This window comes from Lepidochelys olivacea (assembly GCF_965140295.1).
Source record: "Lepidochelys olivacea isolate rLepOli2 genome assembly, chromosome: 15".
NCBI lineage: Eukaryota > Metazoa > Chordata > Testudines > Cheloniidae > Lepidochelys > Lepidochelys olivacea.
The window spans coordinates 16,446,849-16,470,837 of NC_140425.1; the positions used below are offsets into that span (position 1 = coordinate 16,446,849).

The window sequence follows — 23,989 nt, forward strand, 5'->3', positions numbered from 1 at the left end:
ATGGAACAAATGGAGTGGGAACGGGGCACGCTCAGGGGAGGAGGCAGGGCTGGGATTTGGGGAAAGAGTAGGAATAGGGGCAGGGAGGGGCCAGAGACTTTGCAGAATGGGGGTGGGAGGGGGTGGGGTCGAGCACCCCCCCCCGGTGCCAGTAGAAGTCGGCGCCTAGGCCCCTCGCAGAGGATAGTCACTGCAACAGAGCAGAGCCCTTTGGCCTGGAGAAACCTGAGAGGCTGTGAAGGGCTCCCCCCCCAGGCCAAGGAGCCATGAGGAGCTGAAGCCTGCAGCTTCGTGGCAATGACTCATGGTGCCTGGCCAGGTTTGATTCAGTCGAGGCTGCAGGCTCCACTCTGAGGGCACAGGGCTGAGGCTCGATGCAGAGGTGGGGTGTATAGGTCTCACCCCTCCAATGACAGGAGTTTTAAGCTACAGCAAAGGCTGGTTAATGCTGCAGTTTCATGGCCATGGCACGGTGCTTTCCTCCACTTGTTCCCTGCTGCCATGGTGTGTCGGCCCCTCAGGCTGGCAGGGCAGCGGGGCTGTGCCCTCCAACACAAAGGGAGGCTGTTCTGTGAGACTCCCTGTTGACTTCCATTCCTCAGAGCTCACCTCTATCCTGACTCCGCTTCCCCAGCTCAGTGAGTGAGACCTCCCGTGTCATGGGCTGATCGAGGAGGCCACACAGCACTCGGCCCAGCTCAGCTCACCAGGGGTTACAGCCAAGGGCTGGTCCATTCGTGGTGAAGACACCTTAGCTGACAATGTGCTCTCAGAGTACACTCACGAATAGGGTGACTAGACAGCAAGTGTGAAAAATCGGGACGGGGTAGGGCGGGGTAATAGGCACCTATATAAGGCAAAGCCTCAAAAAATCAGGACTGTCCCTGTAAGATCAGGACATCTGGTCATCCTACTCCCAAAAGTCACCGGGCAGCTGCCTCCTACCAAACGCCCTGGCTAAGAGCAAGACTCCACACCCTCAGCCTGTACTTTCCTTTCCCCATTCAGCAGAAGAGCGGCAGAGGGCTTGGAGCACAGAACTACAGTACCACAATGAGGGCCCATCCCACGCCTACTGAAGTCAGTGGAAAGACTCACGCGGACATCAGACCATCAAAGCAGAAGTTGGACCAGCTGTGTGCAATCCTGAACACACCTCTGTGTGTTGGGACAGGTCCCAACACCCACGGGTGATGCCTGGCAAGCCTAGAGATGAGTGGGTCCCTACGGCTCTGTTTACACAGCTTGGCTGCACTCGGAAGGAGCAGGACTACAGCTCAGAGCTCTCTGGACTCTGGAAAACGGGGCTGCTGACTGGGGAAACAGCTTGAGAGCCTTGACCACCCAGGCCCTCCCAGAAAGAAGAGCCTGTACGTTTCTTCCCCACCCATTTCCTGGAGGCCTAGGACTGTGCTTCTTGTGGGCTGCAGAAGCATACTAACCCCCCTGTACGGGAGCAGTGGCCCTAAACAGCAGAGTCAGAGGGCTGTGCTCCAGGCTCTGTCTCTCCCCTCGCCCCAAGGGAGCACTAGAGAGGTACAGCCTGCTGCACCATGCATGATCCCAGGATCAAAGTCATCCAGCAGAAGAGTCACATTAGGAAGGGCTGGACCCCAGTATGGATGAAAAAAAAAAAAGAATGCCGCTCAGAAAGAGCTGGAGGGGCTCAGGGCAGTAACTGGTTCCACACACTTTGGTCGTACTGGAGGGTAAATCCATTTTGGGATGAAGTAATACAGAGACTAAAATGTGCTTTGGAAACTGGCATCCCCTAACGACTCATTTTCTGATACTAGGAGATTTTCGAGACCTTGACAATCTGAATGGACCACATAAAAATGCCCTTTTAAGAGCAACAGCTGTTGCAAAAAGGATAATGCTACATAATGGAGCTTGATTGTCACGGATGGGTGACAAGGCAAAGCAAACAGGACAATTTGTGATAAGCCGGAGGAGTTATGTCCATCCTATCTATATACATAAGACTGCCATCACAGCAATATTACCTAGAAAAGTTGTCATACACAGCTATATTTATGGCAAAGCATTTGTGTTGTCAGTATATAAAATGTGCACCTCCCCCCCCCATCCCTTACCCTTTAAAGAGAAATTAAACCGGGGGATGGGGGGATATTTAACAAATGTTGCATTTAAGGGTGCTTTGGGGGGGTTACATTACACACTTCAGTTACAGTAATTCAATTATAATGTACCAAACATACCCTGTATCTATCTCCACTCCCTTTGAAATCACCCTCCTCTCAGAGCACTGGAGAAATACAATGGATTATCGAAAGGCATGACTTTCACTTGGTGATCTAGGGGTTAAGTGTAATTCAAATCAAATTAAGCAAAACCTCAGGGGTGTTCAGTTTAATCCAGGCAAAACCCATGACTGGAGGCAATTTATTGGACTCGGCAGGTCTATGCTCTGCTCTAGCAGTAGGACGCTATGGAATAAATTATGTTACAGATTGAGTGGATTACTTAGGGTTTAGAAACAAGTCAAGAACTTGTGAGGAACCAGCTAAGTGACTAGTTTAGATGGTCTCTAAGAAAGTCATGGGAGTAAATTGGCGTTTTCCTAACATCCCGCGTTAACCTGAATTCACACTCACCATTTTCCTAGCTCGGAACCCTCTAGGATCTGTACCATCTTCAGTCATATGATCCATCTTTATCCTAGAAAGAAAAGGGATTATAATGGCGAAGAATATTAATCCAACCACGCCCCTTAAGTTTTCTACTGTCTTTATTCAAAGTAACTCAAGAACTTGTTATTGTGCAACAGCAGACCTGGCATAGCCTATGGCTGTGGAGACACGAAGCGATAAGGTTCAGAACAATTACTACGCTATTCAAAACCTGGAAAAAGCCATGCTTGTTTCACTCCAGAATCATGTTCTTTTAAAAAGACACGGGAGCAACACTACGAATTCCAAATTCCAGTTCTCTGGTACATACAGAAATGGTGACAAGCTCTTGTACTATATGGATCTCGGTGGACCTTAGAGCAACAGGAAAAGCCAGTAGAAGTATAAGCAAAAAGAAGAGGAGTACTTGTGGCACCTTAGAGACTAACAAATTTTATGCTCAAATAAATTGGTTAGTCTCTAAGGTGCCACAAGTCCTCCTTGTCTTTTTGGTGATACAGACTAACACGGCAGCTACTCTGAAACCTAGAAGTATAAGGAGTCTAGTGGTCAGTGCTTAAAAAATTGGATATTTGGTAGGGATTGTTTATAAGGCAGGAGGTTGGATCATAATCTTCCCTTTGGCCTGAACATCTATAGCTGGGGATTTCAAAGGAGCTAAGTGAGTTAGGAGCCCAACTCCCACTGAACATCAACAGGAGACTGGTGTCTAATGCCCTTTGGCCCCATTGAAAAAAAAAATCTCTGCCTATGAATAACATCCATGAAGACTCAGTTTCTGTCATGCCAGGACACAGAGGCAGGAGGGAGGGGCAGGGGGGTGGCTTGATAGTTGGACCATATACTGAGCTCCTGTGAAGGACCCATGAAGGAGTCCACGGGCAGGTTGGAAGCACATACATACGTGCTGTCTAGGTTGGTTTGTTTTGTTTTACCTGAGATTTGAACCTGAATTCACGAGAACGGATTTGACCTGCATACACAACTCCATTAGAAAAAGGAGAACATGGCCCCCCGAACTGGACACGGACAATATAGGAGGAGGATATAGGAGCCATCAACTCAAATGGACCAGAAGATACTGAAGTGAGAACATTAGTGGACAGACGAAGGGAACATTGCCATCAGGTAACCGTCTCACTGCTACATAAATAGCGAGGCAAAGCCAGGGTGCACATGGTTAAAGCACTGATCCTTGCATAATATTCCACTGCAGCAGTATTATTTCTGTTACACCAAAAGACTAGTGGAGATCTGATCAGTTTATTGGACGTGGAACGGATGCAGTGAAGGGACAGCAAAGGAGTATACACAGGGCCTGTTCCAAAGCCCCCTGAAGCCTTGAGAATGACTTCAATAAGCACAGGATGGGCCCTGTAGAGTCCAATCCTGTGATATTAATAAGAGTTATGGGTGCTCAGCATCACACAGAATCAGGCCAAGCCAAAAGCAGCATATCTGTAAAGCCAGAGGTCGTAAAAGGCCGACTGTTCCTATGGATAATCTATGGTGCAGCTAACAATTTGTTTAATAAATGAATTCTCTCTGAATAATGGTCAGTCTTCCAGCTTCAGATTGTCTGGCCTCTTCCCAGCTGGGAGGTAAGTTATTAACTGAAAAATAAAACATGTTAAATGTAATTTGCAAAAAGATGCCTTTTGGACTTTCAGTTCTTTTGGCATGTCCTAGGGAATAACGGTGCCATGGGAGAAGCCCAGAGTGGAGGGAACCACGTCAAGAAGAGGCCCAAGGAAGCATGGCGTAGAAGGGGGAAAGTCACCCCTGTGGTCCAATCTGGGAGAGTAGCCCCAGGATTCTGTATGTCATCACATAAAACCTAGGAACCAAAAATGCCCTAGACTGTTTTTCCAGACCTTAAGCCAAGGCAGTTCTCAGTGGTAGTTATGCCAAAGTCCCCAGGGCTCTGGGACACGATGATCCACCATCAGAAAAGCAGCAACTAGAATCCTCTATTAACCATGTTCCCACTTGCTTTTCAAGTCCTCAGACTCAGGGGTGGCAATTCCAAGGGCTTCAAAAAACTCAAGACCAAAGAGCACGTAGGTCTAACCTGATTCAATAAATAGAAAGTTCGAAGGTCCTAAACGGTGTGTTATTGTCAGCTGAAAAATGGGGTGCAAGCAGGAGGTGTGGCGGAGGTATCTTACTGGGAGAGAGAGCTCATCTATATTTAGAGATATTGTATCTCTCACGGTAAAGAGCAACAGGTGGAAAAAAACTCCTATGCTATGTTCTGGGCTTTTCCCAAGACAGAAGTGCAGATTTTTTCAATGCCTTTATTCTGATCTTGAGGCGACTACATGACATGTAATACACCATCCTGTCTGATTCACCCAAGTATCAAGAGAAGAGCAACACAATCACCTTTAAAAGCTTGGAAGCACAGAAGAAGCCAAATGGCATCTTTTAAGACCTTGGCCAATCTTAAACGGTTCTTATTTCCTTCACACATTCCTCTCAAAAAACAGTCGAAGGACTCGGGTTTTTTTGGAAACCGTTCCACAGCTAATTATGACATCATTCCCATGTCATCCCAAAGAACCATGGCATCACTTCTTCTCTCAGATTTGGCCTCATTCCAATGTTCGTCCATCATTAACTTTGGTGCTGGGGTTCTAGCAAGTTTGTCGCGTTTTAAATTTTTTTTTTTTTAAATAGGGTTATTGCAATTTTCTTCTGTTGTTAAAAGTCTGCAAAATAATGGAAAACACGGAAAAAAAGTGGTCTTCCATTGTAGCTGCAGTGCTGGAGGTCGGTAGCCAGGTTTCAGCAATATAAAGTTCAAAAGAATGAAGACAGTCTTGTGCTTTGAAACAATACATAGTTATGTGGCCAAAAATATAATTTCATAGGAAGTGAGAGTTTCTAATGAAAGTGATACAAGGTAAAACGTGTAGCAAGAACTTCATTCAGAGGAGGTTTACCCTTCACTTCTTCCGCCTGTTTTCTAGTGATAGCCAGGAAAAGCTGGGTCATCAGCTTCAATCTGTCGCTCTCCCCTTCCCCTTGAAAGTTCACGACCCAGGTCGACAGAGGGTTACACAAAGATGAGCGACAGCAGAGGACACACACAGTTCTCTTGCAGAGACTCCTGGATCCACGAGCCCTGGCACCCAGCAATGGAGGTAGCAGTCCAGAAGGTCCTGTAATTGGAAGCACAGCCAAGGAGCAGGACTGGGTTAATCTTCCATCTCGCAGAATGCTCCATGAGCAAGGGGAGACCGTGAGTGGAGCTCCCAGCATTGCCAACCGCAGGTGTTCAAAAATCATGAGCCAACCCCCCCCACCCCTCCCCTCCCCAAATCAGTGGCTTAAAAAGAATAAGACTGTAAAAATAAATAAGTCTAGGGTTCTTTTTAATTTGCCTTCTGGTTTTCGAGTGCATTTCAAAGTCACATTTTCAAGCTTTTCTCTGCAAAAATGAAGGCCCGAAGCGTATTTTCCTGGATGAAAGCTGGGAGCCTCATGTGATCACATGACTCCAGGTTTTGAGGAAATCACCAGATAGCAGAAGACTCATGATTAAACTGCAAGAGTGAGCAACACTGATTCCCACACAGCGTAACACGGGCCAGAACTGCCGCTGGGATTCAAGCTATCAAAACCCTGGGGCATGGAGCGGAATGGACAGGCTCCAGGGGACACAAGCTGCATTCAGCCCTACTTGGCTGGGGGGAGCGCTGCCTCAGTTCTCTGTAGGGAAGGTCTTTGAAGAGCCCCAACCCCATGCCCTGGGCTGCTGAGAGCAGCACAGTCCTTGCATGCTACTCAGTTGTGGCGGTTCAATGATGAGACAGAACACAACTTTATGCAAGCAAGCAGGCTGGTCAGCTGAAATGGGCTGCTCTGCCCCCAGCTTTCTACCTTCTCCTTTTATTATATTTCTCCCCCCTAATCATTACATACTTCTACCGCAAAAAGACACACAAAGGAATGTATGACGTTGATTAATATACTTATTTACCAACTTTTATCTACTACAATCCTGGTTCTCAGGCCTTGAGCCTAGCTAAGAAAGCTTCCCACGGTCACTGTCTTTTAATCAACTTCTCATGGTTCATATCTAGTCCTTGGCCTTGGATAGAGCAATGTGTGCATTGCTTCTACAAAACAGTCAGGGTGTGCCCTGCCTGTTTCCAGGTGGAATAACTAAACATGAACCCTTCACTCAGTCTATGTCGTTGTCCCTCTCTTCAAATGCCCCACTGGCTCCCCGCTGCTCTCCAGGTCCAGCTTCGCTTCTTGTCCTAGTCTCCCAGCCCTTGCACTGCACTGCCCTGCCTCCAGGGGATCCCTCCTCACTTCAAAAGCCTTCTCTCTGCCCGTGTATCCTGCCTCCTGCCAGCAGCCCATCCTTTGTGCGTGGCTCGGGCACAAGCCCTGGTAGGAGGAGCTGGGGCATGCAGGGAGCACATGCCACCCCTTTGCTGGGACAGTGCGGCTGGCCATACTGCAAGGAGTCTACCACGGCCCAAACCCAGTGGGCAGGACTGGGGCAGGCGCAGGACATGGGGGATGCGTCTGATCGCTCTCCCCGAAGGTGGTTTGCGATTCTGGCTTACGACTGGGGGCTTCCCAGCTGGACACAAAGTGGGGCAGGAGAGAAACCAAATAAGGACAAAATCCCTCCTCTGTGTCACCGACAGGCCCTTGGGCTGAGCTGGCTGGGTAACAGCCCTGATCATCTCTCCTCAGCGACTTACCTGGCTCCCTCCAGCCCATCCCCCTGGCATTGGGCCCCGCTGCCCACATAGACCCGCCTTTCTCTCTCATCAGCTGGCTGCTCCACAAGTGCAGGTGGCAGGCGGCTCCCACCTGCTTAAGGCGGAAATAGACTCAGTAACTGGAAAGGGAGAGGGAGAGAATTAGCCAGGCTGCCAACACCCCTCTGCAATGGGTTTCTGTTCCCACAGGGGCAGGGGTGGCCTGTCGTGAGAAGAGAGGTTTGCATTTGCTACCCACTTCCCTAGAGACCCAGCATGCCAGCGACAGGCCCAGTGCACACTTTCCTATCCCTAGAGGACATCCCTGAAATCCCCAGACTTTAAACCAGCTGCTTGAATAACCCAACCAGGATCAGTACTCCATGGGCACCGACTCCAAGAGGCTCTCACACAAATCCTCGACTAGCAACAACTTGATGCTGAAAGCAACCTGGTAGCAGCCTTGCCACTGAATGAGAAATCCCGAGGCAGCATGGTCACCTAAATCCTACTGCCACCTCTGAACCTCACCACATGTCCCTGCCAAAGGATCTTAAGTTCAACCCTAGATGAATCACACCTGGCCACCTCTCCCATTGCTCAAGGGAGTGTGTGATGTTGCACGCTATATAATTTTATAAAAATATGCTAATGAGTGTGAATATAATGTAACTGGAATATGCTTCATGCAAAAGGTCTCTCGTAAGGTATCATTACAAAGATGCATCCGATGAAGTGAGCTGTAGCTCATGAAAGCTTATGCTCAAATAAATTGGTTAGTCTCTAAGGTGCCACAAGTCCTCCTTTTCTTATTACAAAGTTTATAATCTACGGAGTGTGGTCATCCTATTTGTATGTATGTATCATTCTTGTATCTGAAACTAGAAATATGAAACAAACTCTGAGGGCCTATTGTACTTATGCAAAGTGTGGGCCATTCATGGTGGTCTGGAATCTTGATGGCTCCCATCAGCCAGGACAATTGACTGTGGGTTTGCTCGCAGGCCTTCCTGTGAGTCAGGCCGGGAGGAATGAAGGCTTGGGCGTCTCACAGGACATGTGAACCATGTCACCTGGTACTGGAATCCATCTTAAACCTGGTGCTTTTAGAAGGGGGGAGCGGCGGGACCCAGAGAGACAAAAGATTCCCGCCTTGTGCTAAAGCTATATAAGGGGGTGGATCAGAACAAAGGGGGCTGCAATCATGAGAAATCCCCTAGCTACCACCTGAGCTGGAACAAGCGCTGTACCAGGGGAAAGGGTTGGGCCCAGATTAGGAAGGTGTCCAGTCAGTGATAGAAGCTTATTGAAACATCTGAGGATGAGGTTTTATCTGGATTCAGTTTTCTTATTGTATTAGGCATAGGCTGGCGTGTTTTATTTTATTTTGCTTGGTAATTCACTTTGTTTGGTCTGTTACTACTTGGAACCACTTAAATCCTACTTTCTGTATTTAATAAAAATCACTTTTTACTTATTATTTAACCCAGAGTATGTATTAATATCTGGGGGGGTCAAACAGCTGTGCATCTCTCGCTATCAGTATTATAGAGGGCGAACAATTTATGAGTTTACTCTGTATAAGCTTTATACAGCGTAAAACGGATTTATTTGGGATTTGGACCCCATTGGGAGTTGGGCATCTGAGTATTAAAGACAGGAACACTTCTTAAGCCACTTTCAATTAAGCCTGCAGCCGTTAGGGGACGTGGTTCAGACCCGGGTCTGTGTTTGTAGCCGGCAAGTGTGTCTGGCACAAACAGGCAGGGTTCTGGAGTCCCAGGCTGGCAGGGAAAGCAGGGGCAGAAGTAGTCTGGGCACATCAGTTGGTAGCTCCAAGGGGATCCAACCCGTCACAGAGTGGATCCTGGCTGCTGCCCAGACCTGGCCCGCTCCTGAGTGAAGACAACTGGATTCTATAGAGGTTCTGCCCTGGGGTTGTATCTGGCATGAGCTTCCCCAGTCAGACATCCCGCAGTCATGCCTAGGATGCCGAATTACCATAAGGAGATGCTGAAATTGCCAGCTCCCCTCTGCTGGCGATGAGATGGCACTGCAATGGGGCACGGCCAACCCACCGCCACTGGCAGTCCCATGCCAAAGGACGGGTGGCCAGGTACAGTCACCCCCAGAACAGCTGGCCAGTTGTTCTAAACTTGCGCCCCAGGCCAAAGCAACCCCTGAATTGGGGAAACACAAAAACACAAACACTAAAGCCCCTACAAGGTAGAGTTTCCTTATGTAAAATGGGTCTAGAGAGATGCCCTCGTTTAGCTACTGTCTCTATAAGTAACTGCTTCAGCAGAGATCTGCTTTGGGGCAGGCAGTGTGGGGGACAACTATTAGAGATTCATCCCTCCCCATGGGTTTCATAATCCACAGCCTCTTATTTGGGTTCCATCTGCTTTTGCGGTTGCCTGTTTACTCACGAATCCCAGGCAGAGCCCTCCAAGGCTGCCACGCGGCTGGCGGACCCAGTAGCCAGGCACACTCCCACCTTCTGCAGCGCCTGCATCCCTGGATTCTACCAGCCTTCCAGGGCCCGAGAAGTGCAGCCTGCCCCCTGCTCTGCCATTCAGATCCTCCAGACTCATCCACACGGGCTCGCTCCTCTCCCGGCCCCAGCTGCTGCCTTTGGAGATGCAGTTTGGGGTTTGTATTTACTGCACGGCTCGTAACTCCCAAGCAAGGTTCAGAGTGGGAACGTGCCCCTTTAGGCTGGGCAGACATCCGATTCCTGGTTTGAGGGAGGGAAACAGGAGTAAAGGCCAGTCTTTGCCCCACGAGAATGGTCTTGGAGGGCCTGGGGAGGGCCCCAAATGTTCTGTTCAGGGGACGAGAGAGGCCGGATGGGATCTGGATGCTGCTCATCCCTCATTCCCCAATGGCACGTCAAGGCAGAAGTCCGATCCCCTGCCCTGGGCAGGCAGCAGGATCAGTTTTGCTCTTGATGGTATCATGGCTGTCAAGAACGCTTTGCATTGTCCAGAGAAGGTGCCAGGCAGGAAGAGAGGTATGTCAGCCTCCCAGTGCATGCCGAGGGAAGCGGCGTGCCTACGACAGGGGCCACTATTCAAGACACATACTGCTTTGTGCCTGGGTCTCTGTCTCGGAGGGTACAGCAACACGGCCGCTGTAGCATAAACGCTCACCAGAGCAAGGGGAGGGGTTCTTCCCTCCCTGTCGTAAATCCACCTCCCCGAGAGGAAGAATCCTTCCATCGGCCAAGGGGTTGGCTTAATTACATTGCACAGGGCGTGAACTTTTTCACAGCCCCAAGTGATGTAGTTAAGCCGACCTAATTGTCCACTGTTGATCAGCCCAGGATAAGTGGTGATAGATGGATGTGAGAACTGAACAAGCCCACAAGCAGTAGAGGGGTTTCTGGACGAAGCTGGACACCAAAGCCTGAGGGGGAGTATGGAGATCAAGCCTGAGGAGCGCAGACAAGCTGATGGAAGTGATGCTGAACAGGAGACTCAGGGCTTCCTTGCAGTCAGGACTATGCAGGTAGATGCTGCCAAGACAAGCCAGAGAGCATGGGCAGAATGGGCATGGAGGGCTGAAAATGGAGGGCTTCTTTTCACACCAGTCCCGGAGACGAAGCCAGTGATGGAAGGGGGAGGCACTCAACTGGAGCGGTCCCTCTGCCCAAGAAACTGGATATGCATGCTGGTGACAGCAGCGAGCCAATGGGTTATGAATCCCAAATGTACCCCAGGTATTTTAAATGTGGAAGATGAAAAATGCTGGCCACCTCCCCGCCCCACCTACCTGGCCCAGCCGCCATTTGCCGAAAGGACATGCTGCCTGCTGCAGGGCCACAGGGAAGAGGCAGACTAGCATGCAGGAGAGTTAGGAGCACTGGCTGGGAGGTTGGCTGGCTCCCCTGACTTTCCTACTCCCCCTGCAAGCAGGAAATCATCCCAGTCGGCCCCCGAGGAGCAGGGGACACATTCTGATCAGCAGGGCCTTGCCCAACCGGCCAGGTGACCCCATCCCCACTTGGCACAGCACACGGAACCTCCACAACATGCTCTTGTCCAGACAGGCCCCTGCTGCGGATTTCTCCTCCCCTGGGAGTACGATGACCCCAGGTAGAGACACAAGCTAGAGAAGCTGCTCCAGGTGCCCCTTGCAGGCTGGCTCCCTGGCACTCCCCATGTTGAGGAGGAGGGAAGAAGGGATGCAGGCAGAGAGGCTACACACTTCAAAGCAAAGCTACCTGCACTGCGGGGGAGATCACGGGGGCCTGTGCTTTCCCAAAGGCAGGGGGAGGGGAAGCTCTGATCAGAAGCAATCCCCCTAAGTCAGCCAGTGTATTCTGGCTGCTTTACAGCTGTTAGCTTGCCAAGCCTCCTCCTCCTCTCCAAGGGGCCTTCAGAGTTTTGTTCCCTGCCTCCCCACTTCTGTGTGAAGAGGTGATTAAGGCTCAGATAAACTCAGCTGCTGGGGATGACCAGGAAAGTAACAGAACGCAGACAAGCCACTGCAGCAGGGAATGAGAGAAGCAGCTGAGGGGCAGAACGATGGCAAAATGTTTACGACAGCTCCGCTCACAAGGGCAGCCCAAGCACCCATGTACACAGAGCTGCTGGGTTTCTGGGGGTCAGCACCTGGCGTGTTCTCCCCGCACCCCCTCCCTTCAAAGCACACCAGCGGCCCCAGCTGCAAGGAAAGTGCCAGGAGATTCTGCGGGTAAAAACATCGGAGACGCACACACCGGCAAGGCGGCGAAAGCGACAACTGCTGCTGCCTAGGCCTGGCTGCAACAGGGAAGCAGCAGCCCCGCCCTGCTGCTGCTGAAGGTTTCAAACACGCGTCCAAGGGAATTTCCAGGAAGGAGACCGTGCAGCAACACAGCTCCCGTGGCAGGGATGGAGCATGGAGGACAGCAAGGTGGTTTTCACTGCACGGGGATTGGGAAACTGCTCCCCAAAAATGACCATTCTGAATGTAATGGTCTTCCCCCAGATTTCAAAGGAGCTTTGTTGGGAGGGTGTTTTTGCACATTTAAACCACTTCTGACATCTCCAATCAAAACGCAAACGCCTCTGTTCTCTTGGGCTTGGAAGCGTGGCTCACAGAGCGACCTGCGGGGTGTGAACCATTCCGCGCTGGGAGCTCCCGCTGGGGTGAAACCAAAGCGAAACAGAGCGCCTTTAAGAAGTATTGAAACTGCAACTGCCCCAGTGAGCGATAGGGTAGCGCAGATGGGGTGCGACAACTGCTGCATTGGTCGCGTGACGGGAGCAAGGCCAAGGGTGGAGGTGCACGAGGGTCCTGCTGTTTTCCAGCCCTGTTGCTCCAAGCTACAGCTTTGACTGCATCCCTTAATTAGCCCAAAGCCGCTAGTTGGCACAGAGCTGTGAGAACTCGGCAGCCAGTCAGTCAGCAGAACAGCAGCAAGGAGCACCGCTGCCCTCCGCCCTCCCACCCCGACATTTCCACACTGGGCCCTGGGGCTACCGTGCCGCTCCTCCAAGAAATGCCCCAACTCCCGTCCAAGCCACGCCCCAGCCACTACCATACTCCCCCCTTACGAACTCCTAGGTCCACCTTGGAAAATGGCCGGCCTAGTTCCTTCTTTGTGGCTGGAGCAGACAGACACCCATACGGCCTCTACGCTGCCTCCTTATGGGCCGGTTCCTAGGACGGCACACAAGCACGTGTTCGGATTGCCACACCGGGTACGTCTGCATGCAGCTGGCAACGTGCTGCCCAGCCCGGGTAGACACACGCTAGCTCGGCTCGAGCTATAGCTGGGAGGAGCATGGGCGAGCAGGGGCTCGGGCTAGCTGCCTGAATACATGCCAGGGGGGACTGTACTTGGACAGCTAGACCAAGCCACTGGCCACGCTTTCCCTGGCTATGCTGCTCACGAGCTAGACCAGAGCTAGTGCGTCTGCCCACCCACGCTGGAAAACATTCTCCCAGCCACAGGATAAGCACGCTGGGATTGGTTCAGCCCTCGTGTAAAGACACAGCTCAGCCCGCCTACTCTTCCTCTTACTGGTCTCACGCTTTCCCCCATTTCCATACTTCTGACTGAGATGTGCCGGAGTTTGTGGCCGGAGAGCGGGGGGCTTGTTCTAAACTTCAGGAGGAGGCTGGAAGAAGGCCTGGCCATGAGAGTGGAAAAGGGGTGGAGCGGGGCTGGTTAGCATGGGAAAGAAGAGGCCAGACAGGATGAAATAAGAGCAGAGATGGGGATTTGGGTGCCCAGGATTGAAGGGCAAAGGACTCCAAACAGCTGGATACACAAAGGTCACGTGTGTCTCGTTTCAGGCCGGCAGCCTCCTCGGTAGGTGCAGACCCGCCCCACTCCCCACACCTGTCACCTCTGCTTCCTGCCGGAACGTACTTCTGTTCTCATTCCCTCGGTTCATGTAACCGGTTGCCGCACAGCCATCTCCTCCTCCAGGTGGCGCTGAAACCCTTCCGAGCACCTCACGCCAATCGGATCCCTGCAAGCTGTGCCGAGCCCCCCCTCGTGTAATGATCCCAGCCCTCTGCCCCTCGCCCTGCACACACTTCACAAACCCAACTAGCCCTAGCCCAGCGTGGCTTGTCACAAGGGGATTTACAGCCTGGGGCCTAGTTAATCAGCTACCCTGCGACTTATCAGTTACAAGGGGGAGGCTTACCGCTAACTAGGAAAATCCTAGACATAGATAAAAGAAAAGAGATGAAAAAGCCCACTAAGATAATTTGGCCCATCTTGCTTCCAATGCAAGATACAGTCCCCCAAGAGAGCGCATCGGACAATATAAACTGACCACACCAGCTCTAAAGAGGAACTTAAGCCTTTTGATTAAAGGGATTCACCTGCAAATCCACCAGGGTGCATCTCTCAGTAGTTGAGCAGTTTGAAACCACTCTCTGAGCCAGACGCTCAGCTGGTGTAAATCAGCATAGCTTGACTGAAGCAAGACCAATGACATCAGGTGGTCATCTGGTCTGGTGTGTCCCCTTGCATTCTCAGTGGAGATGGTGCATGAAGTCATCTCCTTGATCCAGTCTGCACTGGAGCTGGTTTGAATGCAGGGGTCCCAGGGCCCGCCTCACCCCTGCACTCCAGAAGTCAGGTCTATGCAGTTTGGGACACTCCGCTCTAGCCCCAAGAATGTTTTCCATGTGTCATGGCATGCTCAGCGTGGGCACGGTCAGAAGCCTGGCATGCAAATGATGCATTTCAGACCCACCGTGTGTAACACAGTCCCTGAGGCAGCGGTTCAGCATTTCCTAATTAACAGCAGATGGGAACAACATTGGTAACAATGATTTTTCATCAGTGTGATGGGTTTGTGACTGTGCTTCTCACCCAGGCCTTTCAGAGGCCTTCAGAAGGGGCATTTGCAGCTCACATGCTGCGACAGTACTAGACAGCTGTCTACATTCATTGGCCACCACCACGGAGAATGCGGAGATACACAAATAAGTCTCGCTAGTTAAATGTTTTTTTTCTCCTGTGTGTGAGCTCCCTGTGCTTCTGGAAGTAAAAGAGGATCATGCCAATTAGAACCAAGCATAAACCCCGATCCTGCAATGCGGAATGGAGCAATATCATAGCAGCAGATACTAGCCAGCTTCTCCCACATGACTCTGCCCAGGCACCTTCCCCCAGATCAGACCCCCATTACTACAGTTCTCTCCTCTCCCTGCCACAAAGCCCTGCTAGTCAGTTGCAGATGAGCAAATCTTACAGAGCAGATAAATTAACCGGACAAATTTAATCTCTTTCTCCTGGAACATTTACAAGCAGGTCATGGTCTATTCGAGATCCGAAATGACTTGACAAATGTTTGTACATCTTGTTTTAGCACTCTGGATTGACCGCGAACACTCCTCTGGGACTGGTCGCTATTCGCTCTTTAGTTTCGACTGGTCAGACAGATCACATGGCTCAGTTTCCATGCGCGGACTGAAAGGGCGACTGCCAGTGCAAATTCTAGCGCTTGCATAGTTAACGTGCGGTTTCCGGATAGACTCGCATCAAAGCCTGGTAGCAGCACTGTGCACTCAGTGCCATGGCTGATGGAATGGCGTGATCATCGGAAACGGCCACAGGGGCATGTGGGGGAGTCACGGGCTCGCCTGCTTCCAAACACGGGTGGCTCTGGCTATGCTGGTAATTCTATAGATTTAATCAAATGCGCCACAAGCTACTGTCAGAATTTAACACACAGCCCCCTCCCTGCCAAGGAGAGCCAGCAAGGCAGCCGTGGCGGCAAGACGAGAGGTGAGGGGCAAGCTTGGTAGGGACGGTGCAGAAAGTCCCTAGCAGCCCGTGGTACGGCAGAGCCCAGCGAGGCTGAAGGGACAGGGCTTTGCTTCAGTGCTGGAGCTGGATTCCTGAGGAGACAGCACAGAGCCCCTGTAGCTGCCAGGGGGCTGGGTGAGGAGAAGCCAAGCTGAAGGGCGACGCTCGGTGGGGAGCAGGGTCTTGTCCACCTTCGTTCTTAACTCTACCAGGCTCTCCCAGCTTCTGCCTTTCCACACCTCTGCAGCCGGCAATCAGAACGCAACTGGAAATGAACCAACGCTAGGAAACGTCCCGGGAGGGCCAGTCCCGCCCTGGCAGGGAAAGGGACTTGACGCCCAACACATCTTTCCACCGCTCTCAGAGGACTCCTGGGAGCTGGTTTCTTTAGCCAGGAGGCAAGTCTGCTTGATGCCCTTCCGTTGCCCAGCATTAGCCTTGCCCTAGGACCAGATCAAAGGAGAGTCCAGAGAGCTACGAGGGTCACAGCACCAAGGCACCCACTGAAACACGTCTGCACGGACTTCCAACAAGCTGCACGCGTTCTCCGGAGCGTGCGGCATCCTGTACCCAGCACACGCTAACCCAAGGTCCTTCAAAGGAGGAACAATTCAGGTGGCCAGGAGACGGCCACAGTCCTAGTGCTCCTGGGGTCCCCAGCCAGGACACAGCAGTCATACCACACATGGGGCTTGAGGCGGGGCCGCTGGCACGACCCACTTTGGTGCCATGGAAGGGTTTTTATTTGGGGGGGGGGAACCCGCAGGCCAGCCCTGGCTGGCCGCCAATCTTTCTGGAGCAAAGACACCCTATGAAGAAGTGTCTAAGAGCCAACAGGAAGAAGGGGAAGAACTTCTCTTCCCCGGACTGTGAGCTTCTTCCAGCCCAGCTGCCCCAATGCCCGTGAACACGGCTGTATGAGGTCCCTGCACTGGGATAAACCTCGGTGAGGGTTGAGTCTCACCCCCAAACAGACCTTGCTTCAGGCCCGCCTCTCCTGAGACCGGAACACTCACGATCTTCGGGGAGGTTCAGATCCAGAAGTGGCCCCTGCATCTGGCCCCTTTCTACATACCAGGCTGATCCCAAACCCTGGCTATAAACACCCCAAACCTTTGGCTGGTTCACAGCCAAACCTGGAGACTTGGGCCTGTCTCTAACCAATAAACAATTACAGCTGAGGTCTGCAGGGTCTTTTATGCAAAAACACTTCCTGACGTGTCACAAAAAAGATCCCAGTGGCAGATGAGGCTTCAGATCTTCTTCCTCCGGCTAAGAAACTCCCCTGATCATCCCCCAGGGGCTCCACATTCCCACTCAGCCATTCTCCTCCTTCCCCATAAAAGCTTTCCCCAATTGTTTCCAGCTTTCCTTCTACCCTGGCCAGCCGTTCCTCCATTTCTGACTCCCATATCTGTCTCCTGGGCTGGCACCGGAGAGAACCTCCCTGGCAGAGGGCAGCACACCTCGCTACAGCTCTGCAACAGAGGGGGCCCAGAACACAGTCATTGGGCGTGAGGCGATTTGTAAATAAAGAGGTTCCCTGTGCTGTTTCCAGCCCTGAGGGCTCAGCACCATTCAAAAAGGACCCACTAGTTTGCTTTTATTCATTCATTCCAGACAGCCTCTTCTCTCTCGACCAGCTGGAGGAGCAGCAAGGGAGAAAGGGGACCTGAGCAGGGCCCCAGCTCTGAACAGCTCTGTCAGGGGTATAATCTGAGCTCTGCCGGGCTATTGTTATAACTGGGCTTTTCTTCAGTACCCAGCAAGGCAGTGTGAACTGACCACAGCACTGGAAGCCAGGGATGCTAGGCTTCTGCTCCCAGCTCGGACACAGACTCCCTGTGTGTCCTTGGTGAACTCGTTTAGCAGTGCCTCGGTTTCCCGCTCTGGATGAGGAGGATAACAGGGTGCTGGGAGAATTAATTAACATATGTACAGTGCTTTGCAGACGAGAATGTCATATAATTACAAGCACAACACATTATTAACCCCCAGGGCGGAACCCCCAATGCCAACAAAATGTATCTGTTAACAACAACTCTTACCTAGCACTCCACACAGGAGCATCATTAGCCCGATTTTACAGATGGGGAACTCGGGCAGAGAGCAGAAGTGACTCATCGAAGGTCACAGAACAGACCAGTGGCAGAGCTGGGAGTAGGACACAGGCCTCCTGAGTCCTAATATAGAGAACTTGCCACTAGGCCACAGCACCTCCCGATTATTAATGGGGATCATGAAAGAGAACAAGTTATGCCTCGAGCAGCATCTAGGGAAAGGAGATGGGGGGCTGCCAGGATTTCTCCAAGAGCCCCAAGCTGACAATTTCTGTAGCAGTGCAATGGACGGCAGTCAGCACTGCTCCACAACACCGATAATTCCCTTTCTACGGAGCCTTTCCTCCAAGGATCACAAAGCACCTTACAAACGCTGAATTAACTAGGTCTCACCACACTGCTGAGAGGCTGGAGAGTAACACTATCCCCATTACACAGATGGGGAAATGGAGGCATGCGTGAGGAAAGGGACTTGCCCAAAGTGTCACGGTGAATCAGTGGCAGAGTCCAGAATAGAGCCCAGGAATTTCGACGCCTAGTCCTCTGCTCTAACCCCTAGATAGCATTGCTTCTCTGTTTAGATATGGCATTAAGTCACCACGTCACGGACAGAAACTGAAGAAAAAGCCAAAGAGCGACTGACACAGGAAATGGTTTCCAGGTTTTGTCTTCGCCATCCTCCAGCAGAACATGGAATTCTCTCCGGGGTTTCTTTCCCTTCATGGCAGCTTCAGCAGCTCCATCCATTCAGGCTGAGAGCCCCTGTGCACACCTGCCGCTCAGGCCTCTGGTGATGCCGATCCCCTGGGGAAGCGCATTACACACACTCTTCCCTGCACCTCCTGTCTGCAGGCCAGACCGAGAGGACCCTTTGGAGCAATGCAGCAAAGGTCGGTCTCCTTGCGCTGGCTGCGTGAGCATAGCCTGCCAGCTATGCCAAGCGTGGCCCAAACCACGATGCAAATCAATGCGGAGCTTAGTAAATGCATCACCTTGCAAACGGGGGTGGGGGGAGAGACAATCTGCTCTGTGTTGCCAAGTCAATGGAGTGTGTGCTCTCCAATGGCAACCAGGCATGGCCCGGATCCAGTGGCAAGTAATTCTCCTCTCAATATAATCTTTCACTAAAAGTCCAAGCTCCATTATATAGGGCCGGGGCTGGTGGCAGAGAGGAAAGCCCCAGGAAGCCAAGATGACCAGCCCCAATATGTTACGAGACTCCTCTCTACTGGGAAAATGACACATCATGCCAAAAGTGCAAGGCTGTTAATTAAAGAGTGGTAATGCGATGGAGGGGAGAATGGGGAACAACAGACTTGACTCTGACTAATCAGATTACATCACTGCAGCTGACATCAGCTCTCTGTCTAGCAAGGCAGACCCTCCTGCTCCAGTAACATGCACAAGAGACGCAGACAGGGAGGATGCCAAGGGCATACAGATACGGCAGCCGCCCCAGTATGGAAGGGAGCTGGATGGTGCTCCCAAGGGTGAATAAAGGGAAGAACGAAGGCTTTAGGAGAACACGCCTGTGATCTATGCCTGTCTGCAGGGTCCAGGATGTAGATAGGTTAGATGAGCTGTCCTAGCCCTGCTACATAAATCACAGAAATGTAGGGTTGGAAGGGACCTTGAGAGGTTAGCTAGTCCATGGCCCTCTGCTGAGGCTAGACCAAGCAAACGTAGACAATCCCTTCCAGGTGTTTGTCTAACCTGTTCTGAAAAACTTCCAGGTCACCTACCTTGGTTGCTTCTCCTTCACCAGCATGTGAGGTCTTCCCCAGGGGTCCTTAAAGTCCCTTTTAAAGGAATCTGGCAAAATCCTAGCCACCTCTGTCAAAAGAGCAAAGATGGTGGGGATGGGGGGATGCAGGTGGTTAGAAAACAATGCCTGGCACAGGAGTTCAATCACAGAGACAGAGCTAAGATGGCACAGAAAGCCAATTATTAGGAGCATGGCCTGCTTGGTGCCTGCTCCCAGGCTCTGGGAAAGTGAGGGACCCAGATCAGAAGGGAAGGGGATAATGTTAATTGCAATTTGTGATATTAATGCAAATACTGGGCATGATTCAAAGTTCACTCATGTCAATGGGAGACGTTCCAAAGACTTCCTCAACTGAATTTGGATCAGGCCCATTTGTGTTACTGTTAACAACTCACACTGTATGGCAAATCTCAAAGCACATTAAAAAGTGGCCAAGTATCATTAACCCCATTCTACAGATGGGGAAACTGAGGCAAGGGGAGAACTCAAGCAACTCAAGACTTATGTCACACAGCTAATCAGTGGCAGAGTCAGGGCTTGAACCCAGCTCTCCTGACTCCAACATCCCTGCTCCAATCACTGACTCACATGCCCCAGCCCTAGTTTAAAGACCAATTCTCAACAGACCAGCCAAAAGGAACTGAAGGTTTTAGCAAACAAAAAAAAAAAAAAAAAAAAAATCAGGATTTTCTTGCTGAAATCAGGTGTTCCCTTGAGAGGAACAATAGTCCAGTGGCTAGAGCACTAGCCTAGGACTCGGGAGACACAGGGTCGAGTCCCTGCTCCGCCACAGGCTCTGCGTGTGACCCGGGGCAAGGCACTTAGGGATGGGGAACGGAGGCAGAGACGAACAGCACAGCCCTGCCTCACAGGGGGATTGTGAGGATAGGTACATTAAAGCTTGTGAGATGCTCAGCTGTGGACCATAAAAGTACATACAAGACGATATCTTCAGCTTTTTAAAAGTGCAACACAGGAAAACGATCCACACCGGACGAGTTTCTCATGATAGTTTAACTTCATTCTCACCGTGGGGGAGAACCTGTTGACACCATGTAGGGCTTTGTACCTCAGAGTTACTGGTCTGTGCTACAATTGCGGCCCAGGTCAGGCAACCTGGTGACTGTACTGTTTCAATTAGAAGTGTAGAGGGAAGTGATCTACAGGGCAGGCAGTTTTCGGTTTTTAATTTAATTTAATTTTTCCCTGGAATTTATCAGTGTTTATTACAAATTAACAGGCGAAAATCAGTTAAAAAAACCTATTAATTTTGCTGGGTAAATATCAGGGTTTATTTTGGCGGACAGAAGGATAGGATGGGGGGAGTATTCGGTAGAGCAAAGCTTTGATGAATGGAATTCAATGTGGTTTGCTGGAGAATTAAAACAGAACTCAAAACACAACATCACCTCCGCATTTAAGAAAACGATACGTCTCTAATCCCCAAATAAAACTTTTCATTTGAATACAACTCTTTAGACTTTTCACAACTATTTGCCCATAAATCTTTACATTTAATAATTGGGCCACATCATGTGCTGCACATGCACTCAACGTCCTCCTTTTCTCCGGTTTGTTTTTTAAACCTTTTGAATACTTCCTGGTGCTCTGAAGCGTATTCGGAGACAGATTTTTGTTTTCTTCCCATTTTTGTGGGTCAGATCTTTAACCCATTGTCTGATAACAGCTTGAAATGTGGAACGGAGATTCATCAGTACATTTAGACATAGATATTCCAAAGAGCAAAGTAAAAATCACGGATGGAAAAATTGCTCCTAGTCATTACACGTGCAAACGCAGAACTGGGCACTAGCTACTCCATATAGAAAGTTATTTAAGAACCCATCCAGCACGTCAAAAGGCGAAAAGATAAAGACGAGGTCCCGATTTAGTGGATTTCAATGTACTCTGTGTAATCCATTGTGAATCCCCACAGCATTAGGAGTGGTGTCCTCTCTGTAAAGTCCAGGGCCCTGGGAGAGCTAGGAAAAGAAACATCTGTGTATGGGTGCAGCCAAACCCTCAACATCTGGACTCTAGACCTGTGCCAACAACAACATGTTGCTGTCATTTGAGGAAAGGTCACTCACAGGGACCAAACAGCAAGCATTCCGAGCACCGAAAGGCCCCAGCAAGCAAGCAGCTGCCTTGGTTTGGCAAAGAAGAAGTTACAGTTTCATGCGGGAACTGTCCTACCCAAATGAAGTCTGGAACCGCTAAAGAGATGAGGAATAAAGAAAGGAGGAACAGGCCAAAGAACCTGGATGGAGCTGTTCTGGATGTAGGAACACAATCCCCCATGGCTGCAGGCTACCACTGTGCAGGTTAGCCAATCTGGGACACAGCACCCAAAACACGACAGCAGTTCACAGATGACGACGACTTGCTGGATGGAGTAAACTTGTGCTGGTCAAGATCCTCCAAGTGCCTGGCTTCATATTAGACCGGATAAAAACAAGACCAAAATGTGTGAACCGCACTGACAGGTTATTCCACCCCTGCCTTCTGCAAGGCTGCTGGCACCTTCTTCTGAGGCAGCTGGTGCTGGCTAGTCAGTGACAGGATACTGGACCGGGTGGGTCACTGGTCTGCTCCGATCTGGCGAGTCCCATGTTCCTGTTCACTTCAGATAAACACCGAGAAGTTTGGTGCTTCTCCCAATCTTTGTAGTCTGGAAAACAAAACTGAAAGTGTCCTGACAAAAGGCTTTCTTGTAAGATTTCCAGGACTTCATGGTTCTGATCAAGATTCTCAGAGTCATGGGTTTTCTGGCCCAAAGCAGGAAGACCAGAGGCAGCCACAGAAATGCGGGGGTGGGGGGAGGAGGAAGGAGAGAGATGTTCAAACCCCAACATTGCTAGGAAACAGCATGAGGTATCTGTAGGGCTCAATGGTAGATGGGCCAAGCTACCCCAGCCCCCTGGCTCTGTAGGAACAGGGCAGCACTCTATGGCCAGCTGACTGATCTCCTGACCGGCCCAGAAAGGAAACACAGCAAATGAGAAAGTATTTTAGTGCTCCCAACTGCCTTTGTTCACATGTGACAACCTGTGGCATGTACCTTGGCTAACTGGCTCAGAGATGGTGCCCTGTCATTTCAAGGCTAGGAGTGGTCTCCCTGGCCAGGCACCCTGGCTCTTCGCATTTCAGCCTCCTGCACGGGACATGCTGTCTCGCTCTCCCGAGGTCACCCTACCCTGGACACGTGAATGGCACAAACTCCCAGGAAAGGGTTCGACTGACTGAACTTCAGTGCAGAAGGGAAAGAAATAGAAATAAAGAGGAAGTGCAAAGTGATTTAGCAAACATCAAGAAAATGCTTTCCCCAGACGGCCCCTTTTCGATTCCTCCCTCTTGCTCTCTTTCCGTTTTTTCCTCGTTTCTCTTTTACAGCCTCTTCCCTGTGTGTATCTCTCTCTCTGCGTCACTACGATGGGAGCATCGCTAGATGGGCCACTGCAAGGGGAGAACACTACAGCAGTGGCTAAGGTGTGTCCTGACTTCCTCCAGCAAGGACTCGGCTAGACAAGGAGCACCCACAGGCCACCCGCTAACCACACTGGCTCTTCACTTCGCTGGCTCAGCAAGGCTGGAAAGATCTCAGGAGTTGCTGGCTGTGGCGGTCACAGGATCTCGCATCACCAAATCCCTGGACGACGAGCGGTGACATGCATGTCCCTCCACAAGGCCTATTGGAGTTTTTCCTACCCTCCACACCCGCTCAGTTAGTTTGTTCTCCGTGCAGCGTGCACCCTCCCCCAGTCTGTCACAATTTTCCTCTTAAACACACAGATGTCAAGACAAATGGATTCTCCTGAAGCCAGTGGAGTTCTCCTGCATGAACACCAATGCAAGGAGAGCCTTGTGCCCCAGCCACACCCAGCTTCCTCATCCAACTGCCCTTCAGCAAACACCACCGGGAGTGAACCTGGCAGCTAGCAAGGCCTTGACACCCACAACAGAGCTCCAAACGGCCCAGATCCCAACACACACCCCCACACACCCCACGACAAAGCCTCAAATGACCTAAAACAGCAGAGCCCTTACACACATGAGACGACACCACCACAGCCCCTGTGCAAGCCACTGAGACACAAACGCCTCTTGTTACCTCAGCACCATCTAGAAAGAGCTGGATTTTTTAAATAGGCAGCCATGCCCAAGGTGCATTTGAGGCTATTATTTGGCTTTATAAGAGTCTCATTCAGACCAAGGAAAACCAGCAGATTCCGCGTTAAGCCTGGAAGGCTGCGCTGACATTCCAGTTTTAATGCACCTCATTAGCTCCCGTTCCTTCCCTTAAGCCACACACACTGGGCGTTAATCCCACTCTTCTCACAGCCAGGCTGCTCACAAGACATGCAACCCCGAGCATACGGCTCACTTGGTCCTTGTAGCTATGCAGTCAGACAGTCTGCATGCTCAGGTATGTGAAATCAGGCCCAGGGCTGCATTCCTGTATGGGACACACACAGGAAGGTAGGACACAGTTCATATTATCGCAGGAATCTGTGGAGTGATAC

The 23,989-nt window shown here is 50.9% G+C and overlaps 1 pseudogene across 1 annotated transcript in view; it reads right to left on the reverse strand.

The window, feature by feature from the left end:
- Positions 1–855: 855 nt before the first annotated feature.
- The window catches only part of LOC311531434, a 29,109-nt pseudogene continuing 5,975 nt past the window's right edge, over positions 856–23,989 (reverse strand). The window contains exons 2-4 of the transcript XR_014714587.1: positions 19,444–19,592; positions 7,379–7,518; positions 856–5,818 (exon numbers count right to left, since the gene is read on the reverse strand). The product of XR_014714587.1 is annotated as an uncharacterized misc_RNA (transcript). The remainder of the gene's footprint in view (positions 5,819–7,378; positions 7,519–19,443; positions 19,593–23,989) is intronic.